At 46.2% G+C, this 12155-nt stretch overlaps 1 long non-coding RNA gene across 1 annotated transcript; it reads left to right on the forward strand.

Moving 5' to 3' along the window:
- The first annotated feature begins 2520 nt into the window (after positions 1–2520).
- LOC142768567 (uncharacterized) lies at positions 2521–5303 on the forward strand. The gene is made up of 2 exons (XR_012885338.1): positions 2521–3471; positions 4757–5303. It is a non-coding gene; the product is annotated as an uncharacterized LOC142768567 (long non-coding RNA).
- The last annotated feature ends 6852 nt before the right edge of the window (positions 5304–12155 follow it).

Below are 12155 nucleotides of genomic sequence, written 5' to 3' on the forward strand. Positions count from 1 at the left end.
TTGATGCCGTATTTATTGACTATTCTAAGGCCTGTCCCGTAGTTTTCCATGCCGAAATTTCAGCTTCTTCCCAATTTTTTGGCAACAACATGCTGGTTTATTGGATAGCAGATGTGGTCGCGCTCGAAACTTGTAACGTTTAACCACGCGAAGTCGTCTTACGTACAGATCGCATCAGGTGTGCCTCAAAGCTCGGTGCTTGGACCGCCTTTGTTTATTTTTATAAATGACGAAGTGAAAATTATCGGTAGCACTCAAATTAAACTTAGAGTGTATGCAGATGATACTGCATGTGTTCAGATGGCTGAGTTATCTATCGTATGCAGATGACTGACAAATATGCAAAATATATATATAACATATTTGTCATATATACATATTTGTCATATATATTTGTCTTGCAAAAAAAAAAACAGGAGTCTTCCGTTTGACATGGCCTAATGTCTCAGCCGAAAACGGACAACATGGTTGCCCTAATCGTGATGGAAATAACAAGCCCAGTGTCCTTTCCATGCAATAAACATACGATGCCTCATTGAATAGGAAAATGCTTGAATACTCTTCTGCGCGCCACGGTGGCTCCGTCACTATAGGGTGCTCAGCTGCGGAAGCAAAGGTCACCATGGATTGGATCCCGATCGTGGCGGTTGCATTTCGGTGGGGCCGAAATTGGTGAGGCCCGTATACTGCGCAATGTCAGTGCTAAGTTTAAAGAAAGTTATGGTCAAAATTTCCAGAGCCCTCCACTAACAGCATCTCTCATAATCATATCACGATTTTGAGACATTACACTCCAAATAATATTCAAGACGATAGTCTTATTTTGGGATACGTGAACCGAAAATTTTGGTCCGTTTTTCTGTCTCACGAAACGATTCAACCATCCGGCCAAAGCTAAAGCCCTTGCTGAACGCCCATCTATCTTGAACTGGTGGCTGCGTTCATACTTGCAAACATAGTCAATCGACTAGCGAATATTGCGCAGGACGCAATATGCGCAGGACGAAAATGAACAGTTTAGATATGAGCTACTTCTTTAGTTAGGAATACAAAGAGTTGAATCCCATCAGAATAAAGACGATGAACGAATCGGTAAAAAAAAACGGCTATCGCTTACCGATCACGCCTTCCCATGCGCTGTTTTTATGGCCTCCACAACCCACAAGAATGCTGTAGATTGTATACATGAAGTGGTTATGCAAATGATCTGTCTTTCTAAAAATCATTCAATCACTCGAACTTGCCAGAATGAAAAACAAAAACTGCCAATTCGATTGATAATCGAACGCCTCATATACGTTACGCCTCATATATAGCGGTAAGAGGCACTGCATATATACGAAACAGTAGAAATGAAAAACGAAGTTATGAAAAACTGGCAGATCCCTCCGTGGTGGTTTGCGCCAAGACTCTTACGAACAACCAACCACGTGCACTGGAAATCAATGATATGCGAAGCACGAATGAGGAAGGTTGATATGTCACTTTAAAATCAGCACAACTTTACGAGGTGGAGGTAAATGATGTCGTATATGACTTCCGCGTCATGATTATCATGTTCGCGCCTGGCATTTTTGTTCATCGTCCATTCACGTCTCGCAATGTCAAATTTGGTATATCTGAAGCTGACGAAACGGCCACGAGCACGCTATGAGTGTAGCATGCAGTGATGTTTTACATGACACGCATGTCGTGATTATCTTGTTTGGACGTGCCATTTACCTTCGTCGTCTATTCACTTCACGTAACACCAAATTTGGTATATGTGAAGCTAGCGAAACGGCCACGACCACGCTTTGAACGTAGCATGTCGTCATGTTTTACATAACAGGCATATCCTGATTATTATGATTGCACGTGTCGTTTACCTTCGTCGTCCATGCACGTCACGTAATAGCAAATTTGGTGTATGAGAAGCTAGCGAAAAGACCGCGAGTGCATCATGAGCGTGGCTCGCAGTCATGTTCTTACAAGACACGCATGCGACGATTTCCACATGAGGGCCTGTAAATTATGTTCGCCATGCAGTCATGTCGTGCCATACCAGTTTTGCTATATTACATGTGGACGAAACGACCGCAGTAACAGCAAGACCAAGACATGTAAATCACGACATTCGTGGCATACATGTCATGATTTTCATGAAATGACTAGTTAGTTATGCCTGTCATAGAGTCATGTTATGTCATACTAAATGTGGTATATATCCCGTTATACAAACGGCCAGAATAGCTAAAAGTCGTAGGCAGCTAAATAAATAGATAGGCAGATAGGGTTAAACTCGCCGAAGTTCGCTAAGAAATGCTTCGCATTAAGATATGAAAGATCCTGGTTTATAAACACCTCTCGGACATTACATCACAGTCCTTAAGCGCGTGGATGTAAGGCTGCTTGTAATTTCTTTTTATCAGAATGACGCCCCTTCAAGCTAAATCCATTATCAGACACGTGACCAGCGGCCGAGTAAGCACGTGCATTAAAGTCCTTGCGGCGAGGCATTGCATTGCAATCCACTGCCAACGCTCGAACGAAGCGGAGCCTGTCGCCGCACTTCTGAAAAAAAAAGTATGTTCAAACGCCCCATCGGTCGGGAAGCTTTTTAACTTCAGGCTCGACATCCGACTAGCGGGAGGTGAACGCAAGCTGCTTCACTTCACCCTTCCAGGTCGCATCTTCGCCGCACGTAGGAGATACGACCGACGTTTCCGTCACAACAGCAAAGTACACCGAGGGTTCCCTCTAGCTATAGGCCAACACTCTACGCAACATTCAGCTTCCGTAGGCGCCTTCAGGGTCACTGGCAACCATGGCGTACGTGGAGGTACTGTGCTCGCACCTTTCGAGAGTGCCGCAACACGAACTGTGATGCCTGGACAACGACGGCTTCACCGACCTTCCGAAGCTCGCCGACAAGTCTGTACCAGAAGCAGTCAGCGCGGTTCGCGCCCATCTGGAATACATAGCCACTCTGCGCGACCGTCTGGACTGTGCAGCACACCTATTCACCTGTATGGCCGGCCTGGGCGTCATAGGGTCCTGGGTTCTCTATCGCGCTGACCGTAGGGAGGACCCCACTGATATCGTCGGCGACATCCTGAAAAAAATGCGGCAGAGACGCGTCCACGGCGTGTTCGCCAAGGCGACGGAAAACGTCTGTTGCACCTGCCTGCTCGTCCCCGAAGAAGAGAGAGGCAGGGACTTCAGGCCTTACTTGTTCGTCGACTTGTACACAAAGCCCTGCGTAGCCATACACGAAACTCCCGACATACATTCGCCGTTACTCGAAACCGTCCTCCGACAGACGTTGGGAAATCCGCCACGAAGCTACCGTTGCGGCGTTTATCGAGACCTGAGGTCGCTGTATGCTGGCGTCCTCCAATTGTTCCCGTGATGCAGCCGCCCACTCTCTCCCATGCCGTGCGTGGGCAACGCGGTGAACTGTCCCTCCTTTTCGGCCACCGACTTTATACCGTAAGTCATTTTTGCAGGCTATTCCCTTTCTATGTATGGCATAGTTGCTCTGCCAAGAGAATTTAAGCCCCTGATCCGTGTAGCCAACGTCACGAACAGGTAGGTCTGCTTTCGCGAATAGTAACTGCGTAGATGTGGTTAAACACGTTCATTTTTAATTATACCATTATTGATGTAGCGTTCCTTGGATAATCCTGAATTTAGCGTACAATTATCAAGCACGAAAAATTATGTGGTGCGGTTTTCTTCTGCTTAATTGAACGTAACGCTCAAAACAAAATACTCATTGAACAGTCATTGCTAGTAACATCTCTGCTGAACGTGGTTCCGCGGCCATTAACGCCGGGACACACAGCGATGCTTGCAAGCCCGACAGTCTTTTTCTGGGCCCTTGAATTTAATACCCCTGTCACACGGACACCCGTGAAGACCGTTCAACTCCCTCGTCCTTACGACAACAAAGATGTGGTCGCTGTCACACGGCCACCCTTACGCAAACGAAGTTGAACGGAGCATTTCGCAAAGGACGTTCAACGATCTCCCTTCGCAGCAAAACGAGGTACTCTCGTTCTCAGCAGTCTAGAGGTCAGAGAAAAATTTTGAGCACTAAGTGGCCGCAGTGAAAGAATAATACATTTTAGCAATATTAAACGTTCTTTCGTTGTAGTACTCATTCACAACGCGTGTTTGTTTACAATATTTACGCCCACCAGAGTTCACAACACAAAATGTGCGCTCACGAGGCAAGGAAGCATAAGAACTTTCGTACCAGGCATGTACACAGGCAACAAAACAACTAAAAGCACAATGTGGCCAGCGTCACTAGCAGCATTGCTACATTTAGCAAATGCGTTTTTATTTGAAATTATTTTTAATGGTTTGTTAGTCGCATACCTACTTAATAGTGCTTTTTTGTAAAAACCGCATAACGAGGATTCACAAAAAAATCAATAGGGATTAAATTAGAATACTTATCCGAAAATCAAACAGCGCCAGCTGAGCCCCCTCGCGGCAACTGTTACAACCTTGTCATTGCCGTGTGACACTGCCACAACTCCTTCTCCGTCGAACCCCCTAGGGGAGATTTACGTTGACGGCGTTCAACGGAGTTTGGTGGTGGCCGTGTGACAGGGGTATATATATAACACTGCTTATTTCCGTAACGTCGATTACCAGTAGCGATTTGCTTGGGTTCATAACTGCCGTAGCCGGTTTATTGCATTATCCACCGTGAATAACTATTTCATTTGCGAAACAATTCTTCATTGGTTGTCTTTCTTTCCAGCATCAAGACGATGTCATTTGACGGACCAAAATTTTTCATGAACTGTGCAGCTTGCCGAAACCACTTGACGACTTACAAATAACCACGCATCCCCATCGGACACTGCAGCCACGAAAATCTTGATAAGTACCACACCTGTTAATGCTGTAGTGACAGCTGTGTTGAACATTATTTTACTCAGTGTTTCATTTTTAATGTAAATTTCCACTTTCCTTTTAGCTTCATACATTAAATTTCTTGCTGCGCTCCTCTTCGAGCACCCCCTTTGTGTGTGTGTGAGCACCGCCTGGAAGAGGGCATCATCCTAAGCCTACCGTTCACCATCTGTTGTCGCCTGCGTAGCGGAACATTATTTTAATCTTAGCTGAGTGACGAGGCCTCGACAGAATGGCTTAATGCGCTCTATGTACATGTTCCTTCATAACTGTGACGAAGGCGATGAGAAAGGGACTTCGCACTTCGTGTCCAATGAAACATGTCGGGTCTTATGCAAGCCGACACATCCTGGTATTGACAAGTCGAATAAAGGAACCTTTATATGCGCCCATGCTTTCTGGTATATTTGCTTCTCAACTGTGTCTCTTGTGGCCAACCATATTCAAGCATTGTTGATATTTCTACTCTCCAACATAAGCGATCAACCCCCCCCCCCCCCCCGAGTATGCTTGTCATTTCTCAACAAGTTTCACGACGCTTCGCACTTTCCTGGCTCGGGTGACAGCGCAAGGTCTACCAAGTTGCATCTGCTCTAGCAGGACAGCCGAAACATCACATGGCGGAAACAGTGGGCTTTGCAAGCAGTGGAACGCCACGAATTATTTTCTTTTGAAAGAAATATACTTTCTTGGTGCGCAGAACGTTTCAGAAAGAAGACACATGGGACAGAGCGCACACTTGCAACCACTTCATTGCACAGATGGCGGCCGTATATATAAAGCCAAGAGTGCGAGAAGACCCACAGAAACGAAAAATTGATGGCGCATGTGCCAGAACATCCTATTATACGTATCTTTAAATTACGTTTAAGTGACCAGATTTGTACTCATTGTCCGAATGGGGCTCTTACACACTCGGTTACCGCCTTGCGAATCAAAAACGCTTCATTTCCCGTGCCCTCTTGTCAATCTTGCCATTACTTCGCATTCATCAAGTATCGGGGTGCGCTCACAATTTGCACAGTCACTTTCCAGGTGGCTGCCCACTGATCCGCGCTTGAGATCCGCGTACTCCTTAAGGAGATAGTTCAGACATGCAGCATGCGTCTGACCGGTGTAGTATCGGCCACATGATGAAGCAAATCAATATACAACGCATACATTACATTCTACGAATATTTTTGCACGCTTATATTACCCTATACCTGAAGATCCTTCGTTTTTTATAATTTTGTATAGAAACCCTGGATGGTTTTTGCTGTGAAGACAACCTTCATCCTAGTTTTTTCCCCCAAATAATTCTTTTTAGGCAGTGTGAACGTTTGTGCATATAAAGTATGGCAGAAACTTTCGGGTTTGGCTGTTCCTGAATTGTGTGCTTCATAATCTTTCCCTGCTTTAATTAATTCAGAAGTGACTCTTCTGTGCCTCAGAGCAATTGATAAGGAAAGCCTGCTTTCTTATGTCTGTTAATATGGCTGCCGAAGCTGCTCTCAACCTGGTGATGACAGAGCCTTGACACTGATGCCATCTCGCGTGCTTTCGCAGTTTCTCACTCAATAAGCTTGGAATGCGCTCAACTAAAATGTATCAGGGCTTTCTGGTTCTGGCAGGTTCTGGCAGAAGCTCTAGGTCTAAAAATCTAAGTTTGTTATTCTCGGGAAACTCCGTCGTCAGCATCCAGATTAGTCATGATATCAGAAATAATGCTCAACCCTCATCGGCGTCCTGCCGTGTGTCACACTGTTCCGCACTATAAATGACTAAGAAATCATTACCATAGAGGAATACCTTAACGGTATTTGTCTCAGCAAGCCTCGCTGTATGCGTTTGTCATAACGAGCTAATAAAATACCACTGAGTACTGGAGCTAAACATGACCCAATGCGCACGCCCTGTATTTGAGTGTACCATTTGTCGTTTCTCGTGATGAACGCCGACTGCGAATAAAAGTTCAGAAGTTCAAGAAAGCTGTCTACGTTAGTTCCACAAAGTCCCACCACAGCGTTGGATGCAGATTTCACCTCCTCGCACAAAATGTCCTGAAGTAGGGAATAAAATAAGTCTTTAACGTCTACCGAAAACGCACAAGCACTTTGAGGGCACTCATCCCCTAGAAAATCTAAAACGTCCTGGGGATTTTTTTTCACGAGGAAGGTATCTTCAGTGGTCAAGGCATTTGCAGATGCCGTCCGACAAGTTTCTGCCAGGAGTCATGCTCCGAAACAGACACAACTCCTTGTGGGTCTTGGCCGTGAAGAAGACAGAGAGGCTGGCACTTTTGCACGTCCTCCCGGTAGGGCCAACCTAATGAGTCCCTCACTGTTTCATACAGCCTCACGGCTTCTCGTTTCGCTTTTGCCGGAGCTACTTTCCGCAGTTCTCTGAAGTTCCCTGATAGAGCCGCTGCCACCTTTTCTTCGTACAGTGGTTCGGGAACCAGGGTGAATCCTCCTTCCTCGTCAGACTGGAGCAAATTGATGTCCGCTTTTTTTAGGAGCAGACACGATATGCCGAATTCCTGAAGTTTCTTCTCTCGCGGGTTCCTTGGGCAGACGCTTGACTCCTTGTTGGATGCAGCTCTCCGTTTCATCAGCCCCAGTTCTCCCAAAGGCTTGTCCGGCAAGACTGACCAACTCAGTTTTATCAAGCCTCGGGTGGACGCAGCTCTTAGGACCGAGTTCCAGAAGGCCGTCTTTGGGTATCCTCTCATTGCCAAGGGGGACAACTTTCTACCCCCAAGCGGGTGCTTTCGGTTTTTCTCCTTGGTGGCTTTATCCCCGCGGAACGCCAATGGAACTCGGCTGTTTGCGAGGAATTGCACAGATCCAACAGAAACACTTTCTTGGCTTTGTCCATTTGTCTCACGCATGCGCACTGACGGGACAAGGAAGCCTTCGCTCGCTTTAGCAGCAATCGCTTTCAGCGCGAAATCCTTGAATCAAAGAGGTTACCGCAGTCATTGATGTGTCTGGTAGTAGCCTTCGCGTACACTGGTGCGCTGCTTGCGTTGACTGTGCTTCGCACACAGCTCGGAGGCCACGCAGAAAGGAACGCGTGGTTCAGATCTGCTCCGCCAGGTGCCGCAACGGTTCCGACAGATCGCAATCTTTCAATGAACGTCGTCTGGTACATTTCATCTTCATTTAACAGCGCACTGTTGGTACATGGCCACGTGGTGCGCCACATTCCGATCGAAGTGTTCGCCTCGCTCGAAGCCGTTAGTATCACCGCCAAGAGTGTTGCCGAATCCATCGTGTACTTCACTGGAATACCCCTCTCGTGGTTTGTGGAGTGCAACACACGGAGACGAAGTCTAGAATGTGAAGCAGTACACGTCGTGGGCCCGTAGTCGGGCTGTCGTTTTCCGGAACCAACGAGCACGCGGGAACTTTCTTTGGTTATAGCCAGCGAGTCGGTGGCGACGTGCTTCGCATCCACCTCCAGCAAGAAGCGGTCCAAAAGCGCGTCCTGAGCCGCACACTCGGCGTTGGGGACGTGACAGAGAATCCAGGGACCGATCACCGTCTCGAACATAAAGACAAGTATAAATCACGCAAACGCACTCCAGACGCACCTTTATGTCCCACAATACAGCGATACTCGTGCAAATTGTGAAGATGGCGTCCGGAACGAACATTTCGGTGATATTTAAGATGGAAAGACAACTGCCACCGTCCAAGCAGTACAGTTAGTCCGCTTGGACGCTGGATATATAGCGTTGAGCAGAGCGTGTCCAAATCTACCGCAGCCACCAGAAATAACGGAAAAGTACGTAAAAAAAAGGTTCGACTTCTGAGTAGGATTAGGATTAGAATTAGGATGTTGTAGGTAGCCGGCGGATCTACAGCCTTCCAAAATTTGCAGGCAATTGTCTTATCTAACTCTTCGCTAATTGTAACTAATGTCATTTTGATTTTTAACTAAGCAAGGGCAGGAATTGAAACGGTAGCGCGTAGCTCGACGTAATCCGTACTCTTATAGCCGTTGTTGTAGCCGACGTAAATATGATCTACTTAGCAGCAAAATTTGTTATGAGATCATAACTCGGGTCTAGCTCAGCACCGTAGTTGTCCGCCGCCGGCGGCGGCATCCTAACGAATTCGCACGAAATAAGAATAATTAATACCAATGGCACAGTGGTGCTCGAACCCGGGTCCGCTGAGTGCCAGCCCAATATTCTACCTCTGAACCACGTTGGTACTTGGGACTTGTTCGCAAACTTGCCTTAGGCAGGCTTGATGTCGGAAAAGGAATCGCGTTAATACGACTTATAAAACGTTCTAAAACAGCGAAAGAGCAAGCAGCCGTCGCACAATGCGAATAGCGTAACGAGTGGGTCGTGCAATGCTCCAACCTATTACAACAGCTTGTTCTTGTTCGCCTATTAACTGTGGCGCATACCCAGTTCAGGCATAATTCCTCATCGTCGTCAGCCACTGCATCAACAATTGGCACGAAATTCCTTGCCAGTGTTTAGCAGATGCCACAATTCTCAGAAGAACGATAAACGATAGCTTAGCGTGTGCCGGCCTGCTACCCAAAAACTATCATTATTATTAATGCCGTAGTGGATACCTAGCAAGTGTGCTTGCAGCCGTTACTTAATGAGTGTTTAGAAAATGCTTTGGAAGGCCGCTCTTCTAGCTCTCGCTGTGAATGTGCTGCGCCTTCCGCGTAAACCTGGCGTTTTTCGTGCTTTTTTTTTTTACAAAATTCATGCATAGTTTCTTCACGGGAAGTAAACGCTCGACTGGATATGCTTTGAAGAGTGTCCCTCGTTGCACGTGCCAGTGGAGAAAAAATAATGAACGTTACGAGAGTGGTTTCCCAGTCGTTTGAGTTAGCCCACACCGTAAATAATCGGGTTAAACTGTTCTTTGTTATCTACGTGCTTATATACGTGGCACCCGAGATTGTCTGTACACTAAGCCAACAACGCCTGCACAATTTATCACGCGTAATAATCACCATTTGTAAGAGTTTCCGCGTGATATTTTACGTATAAGAATGCAAGAATAGAATAAACTGGAACCAATTTTTAATAGTATATCACACGCTCGTCCCGAACCGCTGGGGACACAGGCATACAAACGTTCATGCTAGGAGCGTGAACGTCTTCTAGGCGACCAAATCAAAATTACACAATTTAACAGAAGCCATTTCGAGAGACGTGAACAGGAACAGACAAAGCCTTTGTTTGTTTGTTTGCTGGTTTATTTGTCTGTATCCAAGAATCCATGCCACATACCCACTTTGGGGGATTGGCCAAGAAAATCTACAGTATCATATGGACGGTAACTGCACTATTGCTTACAAAAAAAAAAAGATGCGCAAGACGGAAGACATTATAAAAAATCCAAACATTGAGAAATCAAAAACAAAAAACAAGAAAATAATTACTATTATATTAACTATAACTTGATTATTCGAGCCGACCAGGCAGCTGAGTTTGGCAAACACAATTAATTTGGGATGCAAGTCTCATATTTATTCACATATTACAAATTACGCCTCGATTTCTTTCTTTTTTTCGAGAATTCGTAAAAGTGGGCATCATGTTGAAATACGTTTAGTGGCTTGAATGAAATTGCACACCGGTCGTATCGAATACATCTCTCTGGCAATGTCCCAAAACGGAGGCACATAAATTTAGCAGAGTTTCTGTGGTTAAACTTAAACCTAGCTTCGCAAACAGAATAGCTAGTAGTCTTTTCCTAATTACTACCTAGTTACGACATGATAGAAAATATTGTTCAATAGATACCGATTCTTCGCAGAACAGACAAAGGCACGGAAGCCATCTCGCACTTGGAGTGATTTTGTCGTCTTCTCCTCCTCGAATCCTTGTGGCACGTATTAGCGCGTCGCGCCACCGTCAAATAACGGATAATAGAGCGTCATTGAAACAAGAACGGTGTACGTTGTGGTATTATAACTACATCAAAAAAAAAAGACGTCAGCCATTGTCACTCGATCAAAACAGCTTGACAGCGAGGCTAGAACGATGGTGAGCTTCGCTTCGGTACAAAAGGCATCATCATCACCGCCATTTAATTTTATTTCACTAAAAGAAAAGCACAGTTATCATCATCATCTCGAGGATCGGCACTTACGCGACCTACGCCACGGACGACAGTGGCACGGCGAAGACACAACTACTGCAAAAAATAATAATAAACAAACAAAACGAAATAAAGCACACGGACGGACGGACGCAGTCCAAGTACCACCATTTCGCATCTTTCCGTCACATATTCATCTTATACAAGTACCGCCATCCAGCGTGCATTCTAAGGACTAAACGAGAGGTGGTTACTACGACGACGACGACACGGAACATACGACCAACAACGTAAGGAGTTTCGCCTCTAAAAAAAAAAAAAAAATAGTGGTCGGTGATTCGTAGATACACAAAATTAAAAGATAATTGAACATGCCGAAACTTACCGTGCAATCCCTAGGCAGACGCTGTAGACTCTAAACGGCTGCACTCCTAAAAAAAAAAAAAAAAGCGCGCAAAGGAACGAATCCGTGGTGGAAGCCGTCACTACTCCAGAAAGGAGAAAATACCACGTCGCGACAGCGGAAGGCCACGGCTACCCACGGCTTGCGCAATACTACCGCACGCCCGCCAGTGTTCTTGCGCGCCATGGCTGTAGAGCAGCGCCGCCGCACAACTTCCGAACAAGTATGTAGTGCGTTTAAAATTTTAATGCTGCCAAAACGAAATCGCTATGGTACGGACTGTTGTAAATTGTAGAATGTCACCACCGTGACCAAGCGCCAATCCTGTGAACGGCACTATTTATTAGGCCCTTTCACAAAATTCTGGTAGGAGACGGGTTGGGAGCCGTTTAAGGCGCGCAACAGAAAGCGCCGGCCACGGTACCTCTGCGGCTGCTGTTTTGTCGGTTGGACATGTAAATGGTATTCTCTAACAGTGTACGGACGGCACAGCTCTTCGAACCGGCAGTCTAGGCGGTGAATCTCCGCGGCCGACGAGGATAGTATTGCCCCAAGCAACCACCGACTCCTCAGAGGTGGAACCCTTCGTCTGCGTGCTTTTCTGTTATTCCCGATGGCTGCCGTAGAATTGGACAGGTTGTGCTCGACGCTGTCCAGCGTCCAAGCGGGCAAACTGTATTGCCTGGACGGTGACATTTCTCTTCCCATCCCGAAGATCACCGGAATGTCCGTTCCCGAAGCCATCGCCGCAATCCGCTCTAGTATCGCTCTCATGT

This window comes from Rhipicephalus microplus, chromosome 8 (assembly GCF_043290135.1).
Source record: "Rhipicephalus microplus isolate Deutch F79 chromosome 8, USDA_Rmic, whole genome shotgun sequence".
In the NCBI taxonomy this organism is placed as follows: Eukaryota; Metazoa; Arthropoda; class Arachnida; order Ixodida; family Ixodidae; genus Rhipicephalus; species Rhipicephalus microplus.